Raw genomic sequence first — 11,234 nt, 5'->3', positions numbered from 1 at the left:
CGAGAAACATTTCGTTTAAAAGTCCATTCAACCTTAAAGAAGGTCCGTTCAAACACCAGTGGATTTTTCTGATTTGTTCCTTAAAAAGCTTTAAGGTGAGTTAATTTTCTTTTCTTTATTTCAGTTCGTATGTTTGTGTGTTGTTAAAGGCCTGTCCGCATGGCCAAACTTTTTGTTTTATGTTTTTGAACTGCTATTGTCCACCTTGGTCGGACCTCTGTATTCAGTCAAATCTTTCTTCATAATGCGTGTGTATAAAATGTATGTTCTATTGAATTCGTAATTGGTCATTCATTTAGTTCCTAGGGCCTTTCTGTGTTAACATTGCAATATGAACCCCTTATGTGATACTGATTAAACGTCTGATTTCTGGCTACGATTGTATGTGTTAATGCTAATATAATCGAGTCGACATATGTCGTCAATTAGTTTCAACTGTCTGAACAAGAATAAATCGATTTGCTTCTGTTGAACATTGCCTTAATCAATTAAGAACTAAGTTCAGTTACTTATAGTTGTTAATTTAGAAACCTGAGGCTTGGTCTGTAATTGAAATCTGAATTGATGGCATGTGCACTTGTGCACAGCATGTGCATTGTGCATAGCCCGGTCCCTGTATAAAGGGCTTTTGATTTAAAAATGGTTTGACAGCATATGTTGTCAGATATATTCTATTGCCCATACCCTACTTTAGTTTCAGAAATAATAAACATCACAAAAGGTAAGCCTGCCAAGAGAATATGATGGGGACTTTCTAATACTTAAGTAGCTAAGTGGAACTGAAAAGGGGCAGCACATGGGAGGGGTATGGTGATATTCTAAAACAGGCTGTTAAAAGGGCTGAGGTTTAGGCTTATAAAAGGGGATCCCATCTGAAGGGAAGGAGAGATACAGGATTGAGAGATAGAAATACATACACACACAAAAGGAGGACAGAAGGAGAAGGGAAAAGGAAAATAGATAGACTGTGAGGAATTCTTTGAAAGAGAGAGCTGGAATACACATTGAGAGATAGATATACACACACAAACAGAAAAGTTGGGAAAGAACTCTGTTTGATAGCACAGACAGACAAAAACTAGAAATTGCATTCTTAGTTGCTGTTTTGATTTCACTGGCCTTGATATGTTGTCCAACACTGATTCCTTCTAAATCCAACTGGGTCTGTTGTTCGTTTGTTGGTCTATTCTGAGATTTGGTCTAGCTGGGATCTAGATTCTACCCCAATTGTTTCATTTGTTTGCTGCTGCTGTTACTCTGATTCCTGTTGCTGCTGATTTTCCCTGTTATTCTCCTCTTCTTCTTTGCATTTCAGCCTTCCAGGTACACATTTCGAATCCCGTATTGATGTAACTGAAACAATTCGAAAGCATGAAATGAAAGGGTTGAAGAAGTTCAAGTATTTGTTGTGATATTCATGGTACACTAACGGGTCTGTAAAAAATTTTGATTAGTTCATAATTCAATAGTTTGAAAGCATGTACTGGTACTTGACTGGGTTTAGCCCCTTTGTGTTTTAATTTGGTAGTTGTTTGTTAATACGGGGTATGTATACTCCAATCTTATACAATGCTGTTTATGTTTCATTTAATCTTTTTTTGGTTCCGTTAGGCAGTACATAGGGTCACGCTCAAAGTCCCATTAGTAACAATATCCAGTAACTAAATCCTTTAATCTAGTCCAAATAAGTTCAGTTAAGTTCAAATTAAGAAATGTTCGGATTAAGTATTGCATTTCATCTATCTCATATGTGATCTTTTGCCCGACCAGGGCATTTTCGTAAGGCATGACGTCTTTTACTTTAAAAGTAATTAACCAGAAACTGATAGGAGTTTGGTTTAGGCCAAAGTATATATTTCAATTATCATGCATTTTTCTTTCTTCTATCTCTGGAAATAAAATAATAGAAATGTAGTCACTGTAGGATACCCTTCTAAAAATAATGAGACGAGCCTCGCCTAATAAAAAATGCAAATTGCGGGGCCCTCAACAACTAATCATAATATTTAGAATTCGGGCTAGGCCATTTAGTGAATCTCATGGCCTTCTCAAAAATAATAACGCGCTAGACTTTTCAGGCACGGCTTAATTAAATCATATTCTTAAATTCGGGTGCACATTGATGTGACCCAAATCCGAATCTCAACGAAGTCCGAATGTGTCGACGATCACGGGTGCATTGATTGTGACGTGGTTCGACATGCATTTTCACGACGTTGCAATTCTATAAAAATAAATGATAATAATAAAAGCGGTATAAATCTAATAAGAAGCATATAAATCACAACATGTATTTAAATCAGTTATTTAGCCATTATAACAATTTAAGCGACCGTGCTAGAACCACGGGATTCGAGGGTGTCTAACACCTTCCCTCGGGTCAACAGAATTCCTTACTTAGAATTTCTGGTTCGCAGACTTCATTTGGAAAAGTCAAAAATTTCCTCGATTTGGGATTCAAGATAAACCGGTGACTTGGGACACCAAAAATCAAACCTTTCCCAAGTGGCGACTCTGAATTAAATAAATAATCCCATTTCGAATATTGTCACTTAAATTGGAAAAACTCCACCCGCGCATCTAACCCTTCGGGGCGGGGGGCGCGCAAAAAGGAGGTGTGACAGCTCTGGCGACTCCGCTGGGGACATTGAACCCAGAACCACTGGTTCAGGGTTCAAGAATTCGAGCTTAGAATAATTGTTATATTTGGCTTTATTATCTGATCTTTATTACATGTTTTTGCATAATGTGCTAAATGTTGTCTTTTACCGCTTTGATATTATCTGAACTGTATATAAACTGTGCTGAAACTCTTCTCTTCTTACCTCCGGGGAGAAGCTCGCTGGTCGAGACTCCCTATTCTGTTAGTATCAATACCTGAAATAAGAAAGAGGTCGGACAAGTTACAAAGCCGGACGATCTCGCGGGTCCTCGGTACGTAGCCCCCTCCTCGGCTCGAGTTGTCTGCTCGGGTACACAGTCTAGAACGTATACCCAGGTTATAAACCCAGTATAACAAAACCGCTGCTGGAGAATTAGACCCAGAACCGCTGGTTCAGGGTTCAAGAATTCAAGCTTAGAATAATTGTTGTATTTGGCCTCACTATCTGATATATATTACATGTTTTGACATAACATACTAAATGTTGTCTTTTACCACTTTGATATTATCTGAACTGCACATAAACTGTGCCGAACCCTTCTCTCTTCACCTCCGGGGAGAAGCTCGCTGGTCGAGACTCCTTATTCTGTTAGTGTCGATACCTGGAATAAGAAAGAGGACGGATAAGTTACGAAGCCGGACGGCCTTTTGGTTCCCGGTAAGTTGCCCCTCCTCGACTCGAGTTGTCCGCTCGGGTACACAGTCTAGAACAAATACCAAGGTTTAAACCTAGTATAACTCGACTTCATGCCGGATCCCTAGTAGGAACGCTTATTTGCATCATGTTGCATTTGACTTAGGGGACTCAACACAGGGGTTGGGTCCGTCTAGGACTAGCAACCTGAAATGAAAAGACCATCTTGTTGCATCCTATTTGTTTCCGCGCATTTATTTGTCTCGGACATGCATGCTGCCTGACTTTGGAGTATTTGAAAATAAAAAAAAATATATCAGTATATAGGACTAATTTTCTACTTTGAAAAAATAGCAATACCCAATTACTGTCAAAACTCTGTCGAAATTTTGCAATAATAAAAGGTGAAAATGTTTTATTTACTAAGAAAAAAACAACAAAAGATAGAAAAATAGTCTTTTTGGAAAGTTGTTTGTTGAAAAGGAAAGAGTTTTGTTCTAAAATAATTCGGTTAATTGGACCGAACTACGCGGGTCTGATTCTCACCGAATGTGAGATACGTAGGCAAACCTCATCGGTTCCGGCCCAAATTTCCAAAAATCAAAAAAAATTCCCTTTAGTTCTTTCTTTAGAAAATATAAAAAAAAAGTATATATATATATATATATATAATATAAAGGTTTTCTTAAACCCAAATAAAAACAAAAGGTCTCTTTCTTTCTGAAGCCTTTCATATAAAATAATGTAATAAGAATTAAAAACCAGCAATAAAAATCTAAAAAAAATACTCTTTGCTTTAGTCTCGCTTTTGTAAAATGTTTTTTTTTTAAAAAAATATATAAAAAAATATATATATAAAAAATATATATATATTTGAAAATTTGAATTTCGAAATATTAGGATTTTTCTTTAGAAGTGATTTTGTAAATAAATAAAACTCAGAATTTCACATCATTTTCTTAAAAATCCCTTTTTCGAAATTTAAGGGGCAACATCATATACATTCTTTCTTCCGTAGAAAAGAAAAAACAAAACATAAGTAAATGAACAAAGAATAGCCAAATCTTTTGAGCCCTATGCTAAATGAGCACTTGCTTCTTTGTTTTTGTTAGTTTCGAACTACGTAATGATCTGATTCACGTAGGCATCGTGATACGTAGGCAATCCTCATCGGATCCGGTCGCATTTCTTTTACTGCAAAATAAAAGAAAAATAATAATAATAATAATAATAAAAAGGGGGAAGAACTGATAAGAGGAAAAATGCCGGAATGACGCATGCTCTCGTAGCAAACATATAGTAATCCACTTAACTGTATAGGTGCATCATGCCCAACGTGAGATTAACTATCTGTTATTTGCTGCAAATTAACCGTGCGCTTGTCGATGAGTATATCCAGGGCTTTTGGAAAGACGGTTGGTTTGGTGAAAGTCTGGCCTCGCACTCATACTTCACGAGGTCGAGGAGAAGTGTTCAACTACCTGTTGTTAGGACCAGGAGTAGTACTCACACTTACTTCACCAGGTCAAAAGGCAGTGTGGAAATGTCTTCAGAAATTCCATTGCAAACAATCCCTGTTTCTGAGGAAAGCTCGATCTCAGCCGTCCTCACATCTGAGTCCGCAACTGCGGAAGAAAATAGAATCCTACGGCTCCGCATGCTGGAAATGCTGGACGATTGGAATAATGGGAAAGAGCCGCCAAGTGTCGTCCCCGGATTCCCTGAATTATTCTCCAGGTCAAGTGGGACTTCAAATGTTCCCATAGATTATCCTGCTACCCCATTCGGGTACCCAGCCACCTCAGCCTTCTCTGCTGGATCGCCTTCTGACCCTCATCCCCGAATGTCAGCCCCCGATGCAAGCATGAACATCTTTACTGCATCGCCTTGCCCGGCTACGGCACAGCCTGCCATATACAAGCCAAGCTTTGACTCCTCTTCTTTTACATTCCAAGCACCATCGTTCTCAATGGAACCAACTAGGTTCGCTACCAGTACTAATCCTCTACCGCCTCAGTGCGAGCTCACACCAGGGCAGGATCAGAACCCTAAAGTTGTAGAACAAAATGAGATTGCCAAGAGAATGAGAAGCCTTGAACAATGTCTGAAGAATATGCAAGGATTGAGCGGACAGAAGAGCGTCTCTTACGCCGACCTATGCATGTTCCCTCACGTGCACCTGCCAGCGGGTTTCAAGACCCCAAAGTTTGAGAAATACGATGGGCACGGTGACCCCATTGCACATCTTAAAAAATACTGCAATCAATTGCGGGGAGCCGGCGGAAAAGAAGAGCTGCTAATGGCATATTTTGGAGAAAGTTTGGTGGGAGTCGCTTCGGAATGGTATATGGACCAGGACGTATCTCGCTGGCATATATGGGATGATCTTGCCAGAGATTTCGTAGGGCAGTTTCAATATAATATCGACATCGCACCAGACAGAAATGCTTTGTCAAACTTAAAGAAGAAACCCTCGGAAAGTTTCAGAGAATACGCCATCAAATGGCGTGAGCAAGCGTCAAAGGTAAAATCTTCCATGGAAGAGATAGAGATGGTCACTACTTTTCTCCAAGCTCAAGAGTCCGACTATTTCCAAAACATGATGTCGGCCATGGGAAAGCCTTTCGCAGAAGCGATTAAGATTGGAGAGATGGTGGAGAACGGTTTGAAAACGGGAAGAATTTTGAGTCAGGCAGCCATAAGGGAAACCTCCCAAGCCGTCCAAAGCGGGTCTGGAGGAATGGCAAGAGGGAAGAAAAAAGAGGAAACGTCCATGACAGTGGCAGAGATGGGAGAATATCATAATCCCGAGCTTTGTTCTTCGGAAAGAACCTCGCAACAGTATTTCCCCCACCAAAATGCGACCTACGCTCCTCAGCCCTACATGGTCATGAGCACCCAGCCTTATATACAGCGGACACAACCAGTCAATCGGGGGTAGGCCCCACATCCTAGGAATCAGCCTCCTCACCGAAACCACTACAATCCTCGACCTCCTCAAAATAATTTCCGCCTTCGGGAACCACCCAGGAGACCCAACTACACACCAATCGGTGAACCCTATTCCACCCTATTCCCTAAGCTTGTCCAAATGAATTTGTTGCAGCCCATACCACCGAACGGGCAGAACCCGGGATCACCATCATATCGGCGGGGTGTCAGATGTGCATACCATTCAGGGGTAGAAGGGCACGACACCAACGACTGTTGGACATTGAAACAAGCTGTGGAGAATTTGTTAGACCAAGGGAAGATTGTGTTGAGAGATGAGGATATCCCAAATGTGACCAATAATCCGTTGCCCGCCCACAACAACGGGCCGATAGTTGGGATGATTGGTGAAGACGAGGAAGTTGATCCAGCACTTAAAGCCATAATCGCCATTGCTGATACAGAAAAAGGACCCAGGGTAACTCCGGAGCCAGAAAAAGGAATAAGTGATGTATTCAAGCAGGCCTCCATGGTATGGGGGACGATCAAACAACCTCGGCCGAACGAGCCAGTGTTTGTCGGACGCATACCACAGGAACCAAAATGCAACAAAGAAGGAGATGATAAGGTGTCCCCGCTCGACGAGAGCAAGGGAATATGTGAGGCGACAAGGGAAAAGCTATGCGAAATACACATGGTCCAGCCAGGAGAGGGCACTAGCACCGTTGAAGTATCGTATATGGGACCAAGCACCTAGTTCAAAACTAGAAGGCTACGCCATTCTTTATCAACCGGAGGTCCTAATGAACCTGTCTTGCCACTTTCTCTGCATCACGAGTAACCCCAGAGGGTGACTCAGATGTTTTTCTTCAGTTTCATGTTTTTTAATTTCCTGAATGTCAACCTTTTTCCTTGTCTTCCCCAAAATGCCAAGAAATGAAATCATGCTTGATTACTCACTTTCTTCTTCTATGTTTTCTTTTTGTGTTCTCTTCAATTCTGATAAATGCAGCTTTAAATAACATGACATGTTTGCGGACTTCATGCCCGGATCCCGAGAACTCCAATCAGATTTCAAATAATGAGTCAAAATTTGAGATATAAAGAATTTGAAAAATAGGAACAACTAAAGAAAATTGGTTCATTGGTTTGGAGAATGTCCGTCACTAAAACAGAGTTTGAGAGCAGTAAAGGGGTTTAGACCCTTACAGAATGATAACCTTAACAACTGCGGTTTGTCACGAGCAATTGTACCAAAAAGAAAGAAGGGTCCATACGCCATCGAAAAACGTTACCAAATGGAACATTTGTATCTGGGCGACGTCGGAAGAAACGACGTCAGCCTTGCTTGGAAAGCAGGTGCAGTGATATGTCTAAATCACTCTGGCGATATCTTTGCACAGTTTGAGATGACGAAGGCTTTCATTCTCGCTATCCAAACACTATCAACCCTTTGCAAAACCCTTTTTGAGCTGGTTACTCTTCTTTGATTACCCTTTTTGGAACTTGAAAATATTTTTGAAAAAAAAAACAAAAACAAAAATCCAAAAAAAAAAACAAAACAAAAATCCAAAAACAAAAGCAAAAACAAAAATCCAAAAACAAAAGTGCCTGAACTACGTTTGACTTGATTCCGAAAGGATACGTAGGCAACCTCTCCTTGGGGTTCAGTCACACCAACAATAAAATCCCAGTCACCCCGGAAAGTAAAACTGGGGCAGAATTTATAATGATCCCACCCAGAAAGTTCCAAAGTTGTAGTTCAATCCAAATTCTTTTCACCCCAAACCTTTTTTAAGTCCTTCTGATCAATCAGCAAAGCATTTCAAAAAAGGAAGATGGGATTGTTTGGGTCCGATACAACAAAATGAGGAGAATAAAGATGAGAGAGTCTTGTCGGTGAAAACCTTTGGGCACCGTAAGGCGACGAGAGAAGAGAAATTGAAATGAGAGAGCTTGTTTAGTAAAAACTCGCAAGGAGTACTAGTAGGCGACAGTAAGAAGAGAAATGAGAGAGGTCGACTAGCGAAAACCCGCAAAGGGCGTTGTCGGCCAAAAAGATGATTCCACCTCGGAAAGTCCTGGCAAGGTTCCCGGGTTTTTGAAAAAATATAGATCTGTTTTGATTCATGAGGAAATGCAAGTTCTCGGAGGTCGGGCATCCAGTCCAAAGGGCATGTCATGTCAGTTTGAAACTGGCATACACTCCAGATAAGTCCCTCTTTTCTCCCCGAAAGGGGCGTTTCTCTTTAAACTCATATGTTCTCCTTTACATAGTTTTCTTTGAGTTCTTTTTGATCCAACTCTTAATTCCGTAGTAATCGCAAAGAAAGGTGGCAGGACCGGTTTTACAGGGCTCCGTTTGGCGAGAGTCGAATAAAATGTACAACCTCGGTGGCACGTCAGTCCCATCCCGACTGGACATGATAGTTGATTTGCTTCCAAAACTGACAAATCCCCACAGGCTATCCCTGGTACAATTCCCCAAAGAAGTCCACCCCAGCACATCCCCAGCAAGTTTGCTACAAAAAAAAAATCCCCACAGAGTCTCCCTGATAAAATCCCCACCAAAATCCTCAAGCAGAAAGGGACAGAAAAGCCAAAGCCTTATAAGACAAATCATCACAAAATCTGGAAACGCAAGTCTGAGTAGTCCAAGGGTTTTCGCATGTGAAATCCAATCAATTGCAGAGTTTCTCAACAAGAATTGGGCCAAGACAAAGCAATTGGAACAGTCAAGGCCCCCAAACCAACCGCCGTTTTCAAACTAATAATCTTTCTTTGTTTAGGAAAATTGAGACAGGTGCGACACAAAGCAGTTGTGCAAGAAGCAGGTGTAGCCCAAAAGAGATGAAGCGCGCAAGAATTGAAACAACCTTGCAGCAGAAAACGGCCAAAGGTAAGTTTCCCATAATATTTTCATGCATTTTGATTAAAAACCATGGATCTCCCTGGCATAACCCAAGGGGCTTTATCTACCCAAATCTCTTCGGCATAACCCGATGAATCTTCCCGGCATAACCCGATGAATCTTCCCGGCATAACCCGACGAATCTTCCCGGCATAACCCGATGAATCCTCCCGGCATAACCCGATGAATCTTCCCGGCATAACCCGATGAATCCTCCCGGCATAACCCGATGAATCTTCCCGGCATAACCCGATGAATCCTCCCGGCATAACCCGATGAATCTTCCCGGCATAACCCGATGAATCTTTCCGGCATAACCCGATGAATCTTCCTGGCATAACCCGACGAATCCTTTCGGCATAATCCGATAAATCTTCCCGGCATAACCCGATGAACCTTCCCGGCATAACCCGATGAATTTCCCCGGCATAACCCGATGAATTTTCCGGCATAACCCGATGAATCTTTTCGGCATAACCCGATGAATCTTTTCGGCATAATCCGATAAATCTTCCCGGCATAACCCGATAAATTTTCCGGCATAACCCGATGAATCCTCCCAGCACGACTCGATGAATCTTTTCGGCATAACCCGAGAACTTTTTTCCATGTAATCAGCATTAGGGTTTTAAACCCTAAACTGAACTTTTCCTTTCAGCCAGCATTAGGGTTTTAAACCCTAAACTGAGCTTTTCCATGCAATCAGCATTAGGGTTTTAAACCCTAAACTGAATTCTTCCTTTGTTCGGCGTTAGGGTTTTAAACCCCAAACCGAACCTTTCCCTAGCTAGCCGGTATTAGGGCTCCAACCCTGAACTAAGCATGCATATCCTCTTTCATAAATTTTATGAACTTCCTGGTAAATAATTAACGAAATTTTCCTAGTGAAACTGGGGCAGAAAATTTCGTTCGTTTGTTTGTTTTTTCCCGCAGGTCTAACCTCGAGCCACACGGATCGAAATGGCCCATGAGATGAGTCTCAACTCAGAATCAAAGAAGAAAAAGACAAAAGAAGACATCCTGAGATATCAGAGTGAATGGAGAGCAGATTGACTCCAACATTTGACTAAGGTCCAGAACCCTACCAATCGCGTCTCGCTCAGTATCCCGGAGATTAAAACAAGTCGCCACAACTCGCAAGCATCAAGATTCAGATCGGAGTCTACAAGCAAAATCAGCTAAGACCCAAGATCAAGTCGTAAAAGAATCATAGATAGGAATCTCGTAACTAGCAGTTGACATACATATAAGTAGTTAGTTCAGTTTCTAATTTTCGTTTGGTTGTAATAAGGCGGTCAGTGACGTAGCAGTGACAACAGCAACAGAAGTAGCAGCAAGCATTGCAAACCCATGGTAGTCCCAGCTACCAAAACTTCCCGAACTACATTGACCTGATTCCTGTTTAGCCCAGGATATGTAGGAAATCTTTGAAGCAAGATTCGGTCAGATCTTTCAAAAAACATGCTCCACACGGAGTAGTCCATAGGCAAAAATCGCTCATGCACGCTCACTTTATCTTTGCACGAAAACTCTTCGTGTTTCCGAACAAAGAGGGGCAGCTGTGAGCACGTGATTTTTGTTGCACGAGACAATCGCTCCAAAAGAAATAAAAAATAACAACAATTGATCCCGTTGTACAATTTTGAGATTTTTACATGGCACTTCGTTAATTGTTTATGACTTTGGCCCATTTTTACTTTATTAAAACAAAATACAAAAATGTACGTGTCATGCATGATCTGAACCGTAACATGGTTGTTAAATAGAAAAAGCATGAACATGCATCTTTGCCCGTGATTTTGTTTTGTTTAATTTTTACCTATTTTGAATCATTTTAATGTGTGTGCAAATAATTGTATTAGGTGTTTATTTTAATTTGATTTTACTTAGTTTTGTATTTTTATAATAAAAAAAAAGAAAGAAAGGAAAAGACCCCTTCCGGACTTGGGCCAATTTGTTAAAATTGGCCCAACAAACTCAGTCCAAAACCCAGGCCTGCCCGGTCCAGACCATCTGATGCCCAGAGAATCCAAACGACGTCGTATTGATACAGGTTGATCTGGGCCGTTGATCTCAGATTGATCAACGGCCAAGAT

The sequence above is a fragment of the Nicotiana tabacum genome, chromosome 16, assembly GCF_000715075.1.
Source record: "Nicotiana tabacum cultivar K326 chromosome 16, ASM71507v2, whole genome shotgun sequence".
Classification (NCBI taxonomy): domain Eukaryota; kingdom Viridiplantae; phylum Streptophyta; class Magnoliopsida; order Solanales; family Solanaceae; genus Nicotiana; species Nicotiana tabacum.
The sequence above is the reverse complement of the archived record's forward strand: the minus strand, read 5'-3'. Positions refer to the sequence as shown.